Below are 13,094 nucleotides of genomic sequence, written 5' to 3'. Positions count from 1 at the left end.
AGCGCAAATTTGTCATGATCCTATGGGAAATTCTTTTAGGAACAATAGCCAAGCGTAATCTGTTGAACTTTTTGTAATATTCTATTTTAGTTTTATTCCAGGGTAAATATTTATATGATACTCTGTTGGTTTATGAAACACGAATCTGTTGTTTATATTCAAGACCGTTTGCTCGTATTATGTTTTATTCCGTGCTTATGTGTAGTCCTAAATGTTGAGTTTTTACTGGAAAAGCAATGGTGACATGTAAATGGTATACCGAATTTCCAGTCCGCAAAATTTCGACGGGATCATTGGATTAAGTATTCCAAATATTTATATCTATCAAATTTGAAATTTGTTGTACAACGAGATACTGCGATTTGACAGTTTGCACTGTATATTATGAATTTTTTTAGCACATTTGTTATCGACATTAATACCTTTTAAATTAAATGGTGAAAGCTTAATATCTATGCATTCCTCACCAAATCAAAATAATATTCCACGAATGAGGATCAAAACAATAAATTCCAGGTAATAGAATAACACGAGGTACTCCATAATGCGTGTGCATGGAGTTAAAGTGTTCGTTCACGTCTGGTTAAATAATTGCTTGGACTTACAGTTGTAATTACAGATGAACCCCTTTATTGACTTTCAATCTGTTCCTATCCACGGCGTTTTTCTTTTCTGCAACTTTGTGCCCTAGAAGCAAATCGTGTCGGAATGAAACGGTTCAGAGGTGGAGTTGTACAAACGGTGAATAGATCAAAGCTTACCGGCGAGTACATTAAGGGTTTGCCTCTCAGGTAGCTCAATTTAACTGAAGAACAGCAGGTACACTCTCGGAAGACCAGACTCGTTTCCCTTCTCATCGTATTACCATACTTGAGTAGCACGCGCGGACAGCAATTGCGGAATTCACAGCGCTGCCATGACCTTGCTCCCGCTCTAATTGGCAGACGGGTGATCTAAGGTATCGAATTTAAGCGTTCGTTTAATGACAAAACTGCTATTATTCTTCACGGTCTCCTCGTCCAGCAGCATCTTGTTACAGCCTGATTGGCCGCTTTCAAGACGATCGATAGAACGAAGCGAAGTAATATTTAACAATGCCCTTTTGTTCTTATTCTTAATTTCCTATCCGTGAGAAGCAATTGGAATCGCAAGAAAATGGAAACACGTATACATATATGCTTAAAACGGTGTTTCGATTTCGTAATTATTAATAATAATCGCACATATTTATTTTTTTCCGACATTACAAGATATTAAACATTCATCGTATTTACCCATTCGACGTTTGAAGTCGACATATCGGTATTTTCATGATATTCCTGGAATATCCATCTACGCGATAACATAAAACAGGCTCAAACATACGAGAAAAATGTTTGTATATAATATTGGTCATACTGTATCTATGGAAATGTTTAAAAAGCGCGAATTACCACGATACAGCTCCAAGATAAGTATCGCGCAATCACCAAGTGAAGCGTGAGGAAAGAACAAACACGTCGATCCGATCAGAACCGACATTTCTTCATTCTCTACATCTATACTGATTATTACCAATGCTATAAACCTCTCTACCCAGATGGCAATTTAATAACTCTAACATTTCAACGAGTTCCCACTTTCCTGTTTAAAACGTCACCGTCAATTCTGCTCGAGGTTGATTAACGGGGTGCTTTATTAAACAAACAATCAGCGTTGGCGCGAAACGAAGCAAAATTGTGCGGTACTGTCCCACTTTTTTTCACAGAGCTCTCGATGAAAAATGGAAATTCTTGTTTAATCATTTCACGAGGCACGTAACGGCCTTGTCATTACGCGTATATTTCAGCACGGGATCGCTTTCGTTTCCTCTCGCACACGCCTCGATACGGAACACCGGCGGAAAGTATCGGCCGTGGAACTTTCCGAACATTCGATTTCGCCTGGCGGTTCAGGTAAATGGAGAGGGAGAGAGAAGCCGGTACGCCGCATGAAGTACCCACGCATATGCCCCCTTCCGCCCGTTGGGGGAAGAGATTTCATAGTCCATGTAGTTTGGCATCAATGCGAGATCTGGGGTTGGTTTCAGGCGCTCGCTCGCTCGCCCGCGCGCGCGATAAAGCCATTTCAAATTGAATAACAGATTTCTGAGCACACAACAAAATGCACTTGCCGGGGAACGCTTCTGAAACCTGGAAAAAGAAGGGTGGAACAATAGTACGCCGCTTTCCCCTCCCGTTTTCCATTTGGCCCGGCTGTCTACGCTTCCAACGGAATACGTACGAGACGCGGAAGATGATTGACACATGAAATTGCATCGCCTGGGATGCGTGCCGTTAAATTTCCGTTAAACTTCGTAATTAGAAAACTATAAACAGGGCGTGTACTAAGGGTAATTATAAAGTTCGGAGCAACGGTCGAACATTTACATAATGTAATGCTTCAAAAGTCAGCCTGTTTTTTGTTTTATCAATTGTATTTGTTACGACTTAACGCAGGTAGGCTATGGTTCAAACAATCGGCCCAAGACGAGTCGTAACGGGGGATTCTTGGATAGCTGTACATCACGTGCAGAACAGTCACTGTCCTAAGACCATTTCTTTATTGTATTTTGGCACTGACTCCCACGAATCCCAAAAACATACACCGGGGCCCACCTCTTCCTCCTTATACTATCACCACTTTCACAATATACACACCAACCAAAATCCTGCGTTTTCCACCAATCACAAGTCGATTCGTTGCAGCAAGCGTTTATGTATTCATTCATCCAGCAGTACACATTCAACCATCAAACATAACACATCGATCAGTCAGAACGCAGCTAGTACACACATACACGTACATCACAGTTTATTACGTTTGTATTAAAATTTAAGTGTGTTACAAAGTCGTGTCAAATCATTCAAAACTACATATGTGACCATCGCATCATTTTTCCAACGAGCACCATGGTATTAATTTACCAGCGAGCAGTGGCAAATCGAGTGTACGCTACATCAGTATTGGTAATTATATTTTGAATATTTTTTCGAGAAGACGGACGACGCGACAGCGTGTTACGATTTAAATATCTTCGAAATTGGAAATATAAACCATATATTAATGAGATCTAGTAAAATATTCTGCTTCATTTGACGCGAATGTATCTTTTAATTTGAAATGTAATGTAACATTTGCATTGCTAGCGCAATCCAGGATTCATTAATTAACTTATCCTGTAAAGTGTTCGAATTCGTTCCGCTCGAATCAAATCGACCGATTCGATCGAAATGACATGGTTGAATTTTCATGCATGAAGATATATCTGTCCGTGGGACATTCGAAACGGCACGAAGCAGATCGAAACGCGGAGAGTGAGTGGACAAGATCGGTCGAGGCCGACGGAAAGTATCCGACGAGTAATTAAGAGACCATCGATACATTAAGTCTGCATTTGCATGCAATTAATATTATACATCGTGTCGTATCCTTTGATCCATTAGCGGGTTAACGAGACCGGACAATTAAAATAAACTGGTTTCAGCATAGCATCTCGCTTCCATAAAAAATGTCATCATCGACGTTCCAACATTTACACGATTTTTTTTTTTTCATTTAGCTTATCAATATTTCGCGTAATAGTGCAAACGCGTTCGCCATTCATTTCTTTTTTGTTCATAATCTCGTCAGTGAATACAAAAATTGATACAGCTGATTAACGTACTGAATATTGCAAACGGAAGTATTGGTTTTAGCTCGTGAATATCCAAAAATGCTCCGTATTTAACTTCATCCGAAATTATTTACACATATCGAACGGCCCAGAGAGTAAGAGAGAGAGAGAGAGGGAGAGAGAGCTTTTTATCGCGCTACAAGCCGGTCCGACAGAATAGGATCAGAGAAGTTACCCGGTCACTCTATTTTTAACGAGTCGGCTTTAAAAATCACTAACGCACCGTTACCGGTAATAATTGCCGATGCATAAAGCGTCCATTGTTCCTCGATGACAGAGATATTATTTTAAAACACGCGCGAGCACAACCCGATTCGCAGCTCGCGAGGAAAAACAAAACTGCGTCCGGTATTTTTACCACAATAATCTCAAATTCATACGATCACTATTATCCCACCCCCCACCTCCCAAAACCCCATAATAATCGGGCGGTACCATCGCGCAATACATGCTCGATGCGAACGTTAATCACAGTATATATAGGTATATAAAATGCATTAAACAATAATTTACTACTGTTCCAGGCCCGTTTCGCGGAACGTTACCATGAAATTGGGTCAATTTATAAACGCTTCAATACGTAATTTTCCAGCACCATCGCGACCACCGCCGCCATTATCAGCGAAAATTTTAATCGCGTGTATACAACCACGTTACAAGATTACCGAGTGTAATAAATCCCCGTGCACGCGACAGAAACGTTGTAAAAAATCGCTCGGGGGCCTGGACACAACGCATTACCACGCGCTCCAACCCGACGAACGATCGCCTCCCCCCCTTTTTTACAAGTGTTCCCGTGGCTAGCCTCGAACTCGTCCCGATTCGAAATTCCGAGGAAGGAAATAATATTCCAGAAGTTTTCGCGGTTAACACGATTCGAAGGCCTGGTCACCGAGGGTATAAGGGAAGGCGACGGGGGAGGGTTCGACGCAGGCGAGAATTTTACGGTGGGAGTTTCGAAGCTCTCCGAGAGTCAACGACACTCGGCAGCCAGAAAGCGGACGGAGGTGAGGTTCACGCCGTTTGCTCGCGTTCGGTCCAAAGCGTAATCGGCCCACGGTGTTATGTACATGCCCTCGAGTCGGACGGATGGTTATACAGCTTTCCGCAGGTACTAAGACCTTGTTGTATGAAATTAGCATGGCCGTGATAGGATTGAATTTATTCATGTACGATTTAAACTAGCTGACGAGGGTAGCGCGCCTTTGTCGAGCGTCCTCGAGCCGTTCCACGGTTTCTTTCTATCCCATATCGTCTCTGTCTCTTCCCTCTTCTCTTTATCTTTCTCTTTCACTCCTCCGTGTAACCGCATCTGTGGTCTTCGTTCTCCGCGTATGAACCCTCTCGCGAACACTTATACGTGTGTTTTGCCCGCGACACGATCGGTCGCTTCTCTGTGCTGCTCGTGCAAAACCGCGCGCGCACGGCCAGTGGCCAGGCACGAACTGCATGCCCTACCGCGCGTGCCACTCGTGCATTCTTTGCGCCGATCGAACGTTATGCAGATCCGCCCCGAGGGCTGAATTTGTGCCTGATCGCTGCGGTACACACCATCGCAAGGTCGCGCATCAGCCGACAGAATGACCAAGAGAGAGAGGGAATGCGCTTTGCGCCACGTATCGCCGGTTCCGCGGGATTCCTGGCATGTCCGATTCACTTGGGCGGTGAAGGATTCAAAGGATGGACCACCGTATAAGCCTAAGAAACGAATACTTCGAAAATATTGACGATGGAAAGAATGTGGAATCGTGGTTCAGGTGTCTTTCACGGGGTTTCAACGTTCGTCCAGATTCGTTGATATTAGGTTCAACGATTATAAATTATCTTAAATCTTTCATTCCCAACTTATTATACACTCAGAAATATGAGAAAATGCACGATATTAATATATTATTTCCTGTATGGCTATAGTGGGAACGAAAGGGTTAGAACGGAGGTATTTAATCGAAGTAAGGTCCAGCTAAGTCGATATCACTTTTGATCGAAACGAAGCGCGCCGTATTACAGAAGAACCTAATGGAATAAATCGTTTTTTCGACGCATATTTTATCTTAAGTATTATGTAAAAATGGGCTAAATGGAACCTCGAAATACTGCATCGCTACAAATTTTTGCTCGGTCGCGAAGCTTGGTTCTGTTCGAGGAGGTCTGCTTTATGTGTACATCGTTCTTTTTGTTACAAACTGTTTCGTAGCATTTTAAGATAGCTCGGATGTTTCCTGGCACTGGAGTCACGTTCACTGTATCATTACCGAGTCGAAAACCTGGGATAACGTCGAAAAGGAATCTGAATGGAGTGCATTAATCGTTCTCGGTTCGTTATCGCATAAATTGCGCATTCTTGTCGCGAAGTGAATTTCCCGCGGTTCCCTAATCGAGCGGAAATGATTTAATGGTGTATTTAATCGGCGAATAATGTCGAACGATAAAACCATTCTTCGCCGTTAGCACGACGCGGCGGAGTTCAGCGTGGCATCGATCGATTAAAAGTCCAAAACGATCGATGAAACTTGAAAGACAAGCGATCGGCGCTGTTCTATTCGGAAAGTGCTTGTTTATTAACGTCAAATTCAATCCGTTCGGTAATTTCGACGAGTCATTTCGTGAGCTGAAATAAATATTGCAACGAGGATGAAATAAATATTGCAACGAGGACGCCAGTCGAATTAACAGGAAAATCTACTTTCGCTAAAATCGGGCGCCGTCGTCTGTTCCCGAAATGGCGAATACACGTGTCACGTGTACGTGTTCTCATAGAATCAGGCTCCGGCGTAGTATTTACGAACAACAGCGAACACGTGTCGCGCCTTACTAAACTACGTACTATCTCAACACGACAACGATGACATTAATTGGCCTCGGAATAAATCCTACGACGGAACGAAACTTTTACGAGGCGCGAACGGATGTCGTGGTCGCCTCATCTTGCGAACAAAAATGTTTGCTTGAAAACTCCTGCTTTGTCCTGCGATACATTCGGTTAACACCAAGCTCCGCTGTATTTCCATCAATTGATAATCCCATTTTATCGTGTTCATAAAATTGAGAAACACCCTATATACGTACACGACGAAGTATCTCAAGGTTCTAACCCGCCGGCAGTAAAATCTTAAAGTTCACTCGCGTTGGTAAATTAAAAGTCGCCCATCCCGGATGAAATTAAGAAGTAACTAAGAGACGGCGAAACAAAGGAGCTGGCCGTGAGACCACCGGTGTGCCGCGAGCTTGAAAAACGGTTCGCTGCTTAGCGGCCGCCCCCGTTTTCTCGCGTCCGTGTTCGAATGAAAAATTTCCCTCCTGAAACGCGGACCCGCGCGCTCCCAGCGAAATTTCCGCCGGACGGAACGAGCCGGAAAGGTCCTTAATGATAAAGTGTCTTTACGGTCGGACGTCTCGCTCCTGACCCCCGGGCCGGGCTAACTAAATTAAGAGCGGCAGCTAGCAAGCGCGAGAGAGCGCACTTAGCACGAGGAAACAACCGGGTCTTAACTACCGTACGCAAACAGCAAGAACGGCTGCGACAGGGGCGTCGATTAAATCTCGGACGACGATAATTCTTCTTGGCGATGACTCAGGGGCGCACGCGCTATCCTGGCCGACCGAGGTTCGACCGTCACCACCGAAGGGGGGACATTCCATTGTCCTGGGTGGTGGAATACGTTGGGGGAAGGGGATGACTTTACGTCGTTATTATCGCGGTCGTTACAACGACGAGCGATCCCGGTAAACCATGGAACACGAGCGACGTTGTATCGCGATACAGAGCTTCCGGCAATCTGGACTCCGCCGGATTTCATTTTGCGGAATTGTTTATGATCGTTCCGGACCGGGAATTGACGCGGGGAATTGTTAAGAACTCTGGACTTAGGTGATCGTAAGTGGTCAACGAAGCGTGATAGAAGATGCAGAGGTTCTTTTTTTACCGGTTCATCATTTAGGATGAGTGATGAGCATCGAGAAAAACGGGGTTCACTTGACCATTTCACTCTGTGTGCCCTTGGAGACAGAGAAGCTTAGACTCTTGTCTCTGTTACACCATGGTGACGGTGGTGGGGACAGCGTTCTGGTGCCAGGAGTCAAATTTGCCCAGTGCTGTTTTACACTCCGATACCTTTGAACCCTGTGTGTATATTTCATCTTTGACTTATCCTGAGAGGTCCTGCACGATCATCCATTTGCCTATGAATAACTTCTACAGTGAAGACTCCATGAGAGTTGGATAGGAAATTCCTCGTGAAAGTTTTGAAGCGGTCCTGTGTTTCAAACTCTCATAGAGCCTTTACTGTATCATCTTTTCAAGCTAAATCTCATCCAGAATTCCCTGTTGGTATTGCTTCTTTTATTAGAATTCAGAATTTATGCGCTCACGAACATCTTAATTCCCTAAATCCGTCGATGAAAATCGATTTATCGAGATAGCAATGCGAAGTAGTCGATAAAAATTCCGGAACGATTCCCTTGAAAGCGCATTAAATGCTGCCCAGATAAACGTTCTCGGTGTTCAAGATGCGTGGGCGTCCGTTTCTTATTACCCCAGGAGGGGTAATTGCCCGAGGGACTGGTGGTTTTATTACGAAAAGTCGCGTAGCCGGATATCTTTTTTAAATCAGTTTTTAATCCCGCCGTTTTATCGCGTCGCTTAATGTAACTTGCTCCCAGTGGATTGTAAATCCCCCACGGCCAGTGGATGATTCCCCGCGGCAACAGTCATTGCATCGTTAAATTTTCCATCGATAACAATACAACGGGCCAAGAACCGTGGCGCGAGTTCCGCGAACGAAACCGTATCCCGTTTCCCGAATATAAAAGCCCGGAACCCGCGAGTTCCTCTATTTCGTTCACGACCGTGAAAGGCACTAACGAACGGTCGGCGATGAAACTCTGTTCCTCGTCCCGTGCAACACCGTCCGTCAGTGTTTACCGTGAAAATTCATGGCACGGGGCCGTTTCGTTCCTCGCGAAAACGCCCCAGAAATCCCTACCGAAATTCCCCGGAAGTATCTTTCAACTTTTCGGACGAACGCCATAACTCCTCGGTGTTCGTTCATTTTCATATCGGGGAAAACATCTAAATCTCACGCGAATACCTGCACCCTGCATGGTGCCAGAGGCGAACCATAAAGCCGCCAAGAGCTAGTTACAAACACATAACTCTTTCGCCTCTCTCTTTTGCTCTCCCGTGTTGTCTGCCTCCGTTCGTTCCGTATCCCCCGATACGGACGTTTGCATTTCGACCGGACGTTTCTCGCGACGAAAACGACAATTTTCTCGAGTTTCCGCGGAGGAACTAGTCCGCGATGATTGCCGTCTGAGCGGTTTCGTATCAAGCATCTTTTCTCCTATTCCTCTCAAAGCTTCCTGTACACCTCGCCGACGACACGAAGCATAATAGGGTCGGCTCTGAATTAATGAGGCGCGTTTCTTCGAAAAAAAAAACCGTTTGACGCACGAAACTTTGCCAAGGATTCCAACCGTGTGCACGTCGAATCGGTCGGCTTTTCGTTTCCTCGACGATTTTCACCTCCTCGTCTTGGACCGCGGCTTTCCGTAGCTCCTTTCCATTCTCGGCGTTCGCACCACCGAACGCAGCCGACAGAAGCTCTGTGTGTGCATCGGCTCGAGTAGCTCCGCGACCGGTCCGATAATTATCTCGAACCGGAGAGGTGTACTATTAGTGATCGCGGTTTGACGTGCACGGTGGGCTCTTATCATCTCTCCTCGTTCCTACTGCTGGGGATCGTTTGCGTCTTTCCTCGTCGTTAAAACCGATCCTTGTGCCGGTCCCGCGTCGTCATTACTATGTACTTACGACACCGTTACGGAATAATTAATACATCAGACGATCGTGTGCAACGGATATCCCACGAGGTGATACGACAAGACGTGATTTTTTCCTATCTCCGGATGAAAATCGACTCGTTTGTGTCGTTTATACGATCAAATCTGATTTTGTACGAGCGAGAGTTAATAAGGATAGACAAGAGGGCGTTAAAGTGACGAATGTACTAAGCTCGTAATATAAACAGAACTTCAAGTCGTAACTTCTGAATGTTGTTACGTTAATACGGCTTTATGATATAATTATAACGTTATTATTTATCCTTCGCCATTAAAGCTCGTCAAACCTGCCGAATCGCTTAACTTCCCTGCTCGTAAAGTATCGTTCATTTGCGAGGTGAGTACAACGTGAGACACTTCTCCTAAATATTCGCGCGCCTCCCTCGAAAAATTTACATCCGTCGTTTTGTAACGCGAGTACGTCTGGGTACGAAGGGCACCGGCGATTAATTATCCTTAATTGGTGCGAACGCTGGTAGGGGAGGGGGAAACGTCGCGGATCCGCGCGGTAACAGGTTGCAAATTGTTTGAAGTCGCGGCCCGTGGAAGCGGAGGGACGTAAGTGGACTGAAACGTCCCACGCGGCTGCGAAATGGCAATTCTCTCTGCGTGGCGAACGAAAGACGGGGTGGGGGACAGGGTGGAGGGGGAGGATTAGGGGAAACGAGAAAGGGTGCCAGATAGTATAGAAAGGGAAGAGGCCCAAGGAACGGGGAAGGGGAGAGTCGCCCATCGCGTGCTACGAGCCGGTTGTGTAGCCGGCATAAATGATAAAAACGGACAGGAGGAGCGACCGGTTCGCGGCTAAACCTCAATAAGTGTAAAGACCGCATGCAAATGCTGACCAATTATAAAAGGGAGTCCCTGGCCTCGCACTCTCTCTTTCTCTCCTTCTTTGCCAGTGAAATATTATCAATTTTCGTCGCGCGTTATCGCACTCCCCCGCATTCGGGCGCGCACGTTGCTTGCATTACCTTGCGGGCTGTAAATACGAACGACGATATATGTACGTTCGGGTGTGCCGATCGTTCGTAAAGTACATCGTACACGCGTATGAAACCCCCCGCCATAATGCTTCATCCCGTATTATAGTTCCCGTGGTTCTGTCGTAATCCTCGAACGTCGAGGAATCTGACGTTGATCCACGGAAGGGATTGAGCAACTTCGAGATTCGACGTGCCTTTCGCAAGACAGGGAGAGAGAGAGAGAGAGAACCTTAAAGTAACGTAAATTGTAACTTGAAACGTTACGTATTCATTATGTACAACAGTATAGAAGCTAACGTAACGTTCTTTTTAACGAGTGTCAGTTTAATTTCAGGTTGAAATCTGAAGGTTGTACCGTGTCCTGTAGAAGCGTAGCGAAACCGATGCCGAACAACGAACATCCTTTTCTCATCGGTATGTAGAAAGGATTCCAACGTTCGGCGCGCTGTAAATTGTTGTTCTTACCTGTGTCGAACGCGTGATTCTCTACGTCGACAACATTCGGCGAACAAGGAAAAAGGAACAAAATGATCGGCATAGGCTAATTCGTCGTAACACAAATAACGAAACTATTCGCGGAGAGTTGTTGATAGGTAGCCCGGTGACAAGGATTAATGGGCGCTGCGGATCGGCGTTGCTTATTATTAGTAGTACTACCCGGCGTAATTAGCTATGGGGGAAAACGTGTAAAGCAATGATCGATTCGAACGTCGACTTTCGAGTCTTGGTCTCTCGGTCTCTCCTCGGCGGAGGCGCGCCCGGGTTCCTTTTTCTCGTCCTCTAAAGAGGCTCTTCTTGCCCGGCCGGTATTCCTACGGCGTTTGCGACCGTCGATCTGACAGTGATCGAGCACTGTCATTCGAGTCGACGGCGCATACCTTACAAGATTTTGTACGCGCCGGCAATTATGCTATCTTGGGAATGCCTTGTATCACTCGATTCTCGCTTTTCGCGGCATTAACAAAAGTACGAACATCCCCCGACCGGCTACTGGAAACGATGCGGTATGCCGAGGCGTAACCGGATGAGGGATGTGGGCGGGGGATAGAGGAGGATGGAGGGGGAGGTTATTCGCGGTATTGCCACACCACCAAATATGAACCGAAGCTTAATTAACGTACAAGCAATTAACCGTAGAATTATCGTGGCCGGTTTTGCCAGGACGATTATCGGGAGGAGTGGGATTCCTTGAAACCGGAACGGAACGACGACGCCACCGGGAGGAAATTATTGCGTGCGTTTTTGTACCCCCCCTCCACCGATACACAACCCTGTTACGGCGGGATCGCGCGAGGGAACGAGTACACCAGACCCGGTCAGTTTTGAGGAGTTCGCGGGCATCGAGCAATTCAGACACTTTAATTGTTCGTACAAGGAACAAGGTTTTTGTTTTTCGTCGGAACTCGTCGAACTCCCGTTCAAATATTAATATTTAATTATGTCTTTTTCATCCGGCTAGTAGCTCCATGCAACGGCATTACATGTGGGGGATATACGGTGGATGAAGATGTAACGGGGGGGACTAATTTTTAAATTTTATTTTTCCGAGCCGCAATTTGGCCACCATGGACATACGCGCTACGCTGTATTTCGAATTTCCTCGCTGTCCTAAAAGGATACTCCCGGCAGTCTAAAGGTTAAACCAGAAATCGATTGTACCACGATAATGTATTACTTTTCCCCGGTCATAGAAACGCTACATACCAAGAAATATTTCAAATCATTCGCCGGCTTTATCGTCGAGCGGACATTCTTCGAAAGTTTTGTCAAAATAAATCCCGTCCGAAATTCGTTTCCGATTTCCTCGAGCAAGCCGGGGTTGCGAAGGGGGGCGGCAACTTTTCGCGGATTATTACCGCTTTGAAAGCCAACGGCGCACACGGCCGGAATCCAGTCGAACGATTCGCAACCGTGAGCGGACGGAAACGCGGGAACGATCGACATCACCCCCTAACCCCACCCCCCTCAATCCACGATATACACGGACTTTTCACGAGGCCTCGAGCCGGCAGCGAAGTATTCGCGGAATGTCGTCGCGATCGTTCCTCTCCCGGCGGGAACGGCGTCGGGGGGCCACCGGCGAAACTTTTTGAAACAGAAAAATTAGATATCCGTTGTGTCTGTCGGGGAGATTCGTTGCCTTCCCCCCTCTCCCCCGCCGCCACGCGAATTTCCTTGGTGAAACGACGGGCGCGGAACGAACGGGAAACGGAGGATGAAGGTGGCTGGAGGAGGAGGGAACCACGGGGCTGGAAAAGAGAGGCGTATGATGTATGGGAGTCTAAATCGAATTTTCGTTCGTTTGTGGAACTTCGTTTGCCCCGAAGAGTACAAGGCTAAAAGGATCTTCCCGGGGCCCTGGGAATGAAATTTTTCCGCTATCCGAGAAAACTTAACGGCGACGGTTCGCAGTTTTCGGCCCTGTGTTCCGCCGTGCTTCGGCTCGTCGAAGAATACCTTTTTCGCGCGCTCGTTATCACGATGTAAAAATTAATCAAAGTTTCCGCGGCGGAGGGGAAAGGGGCGGGGATGGAGTTCCCGTTTAAACGCAAATTTCGCGGATATCGTCGCCCCGG

This window comes from Dufourea novaeangliae, unplaced genomic scaffold (genome assembly GCF_001272555.1).
Source record: "Dufourea novaeangliae isolate 0120121106 unplaced genomic scaffold, ASM127255v1 scaffold125, whole genome shotgun sequence".
Classification (NCBI taxonomy): Eukaryota; Metazoa; Arthropoda; class Insecta; order Hymenoptera; family Halictidae; genus Dufourea; species Dufourea novaeangliae.
Note: the sequence above shows the minus strand (reverse complement) of the source record.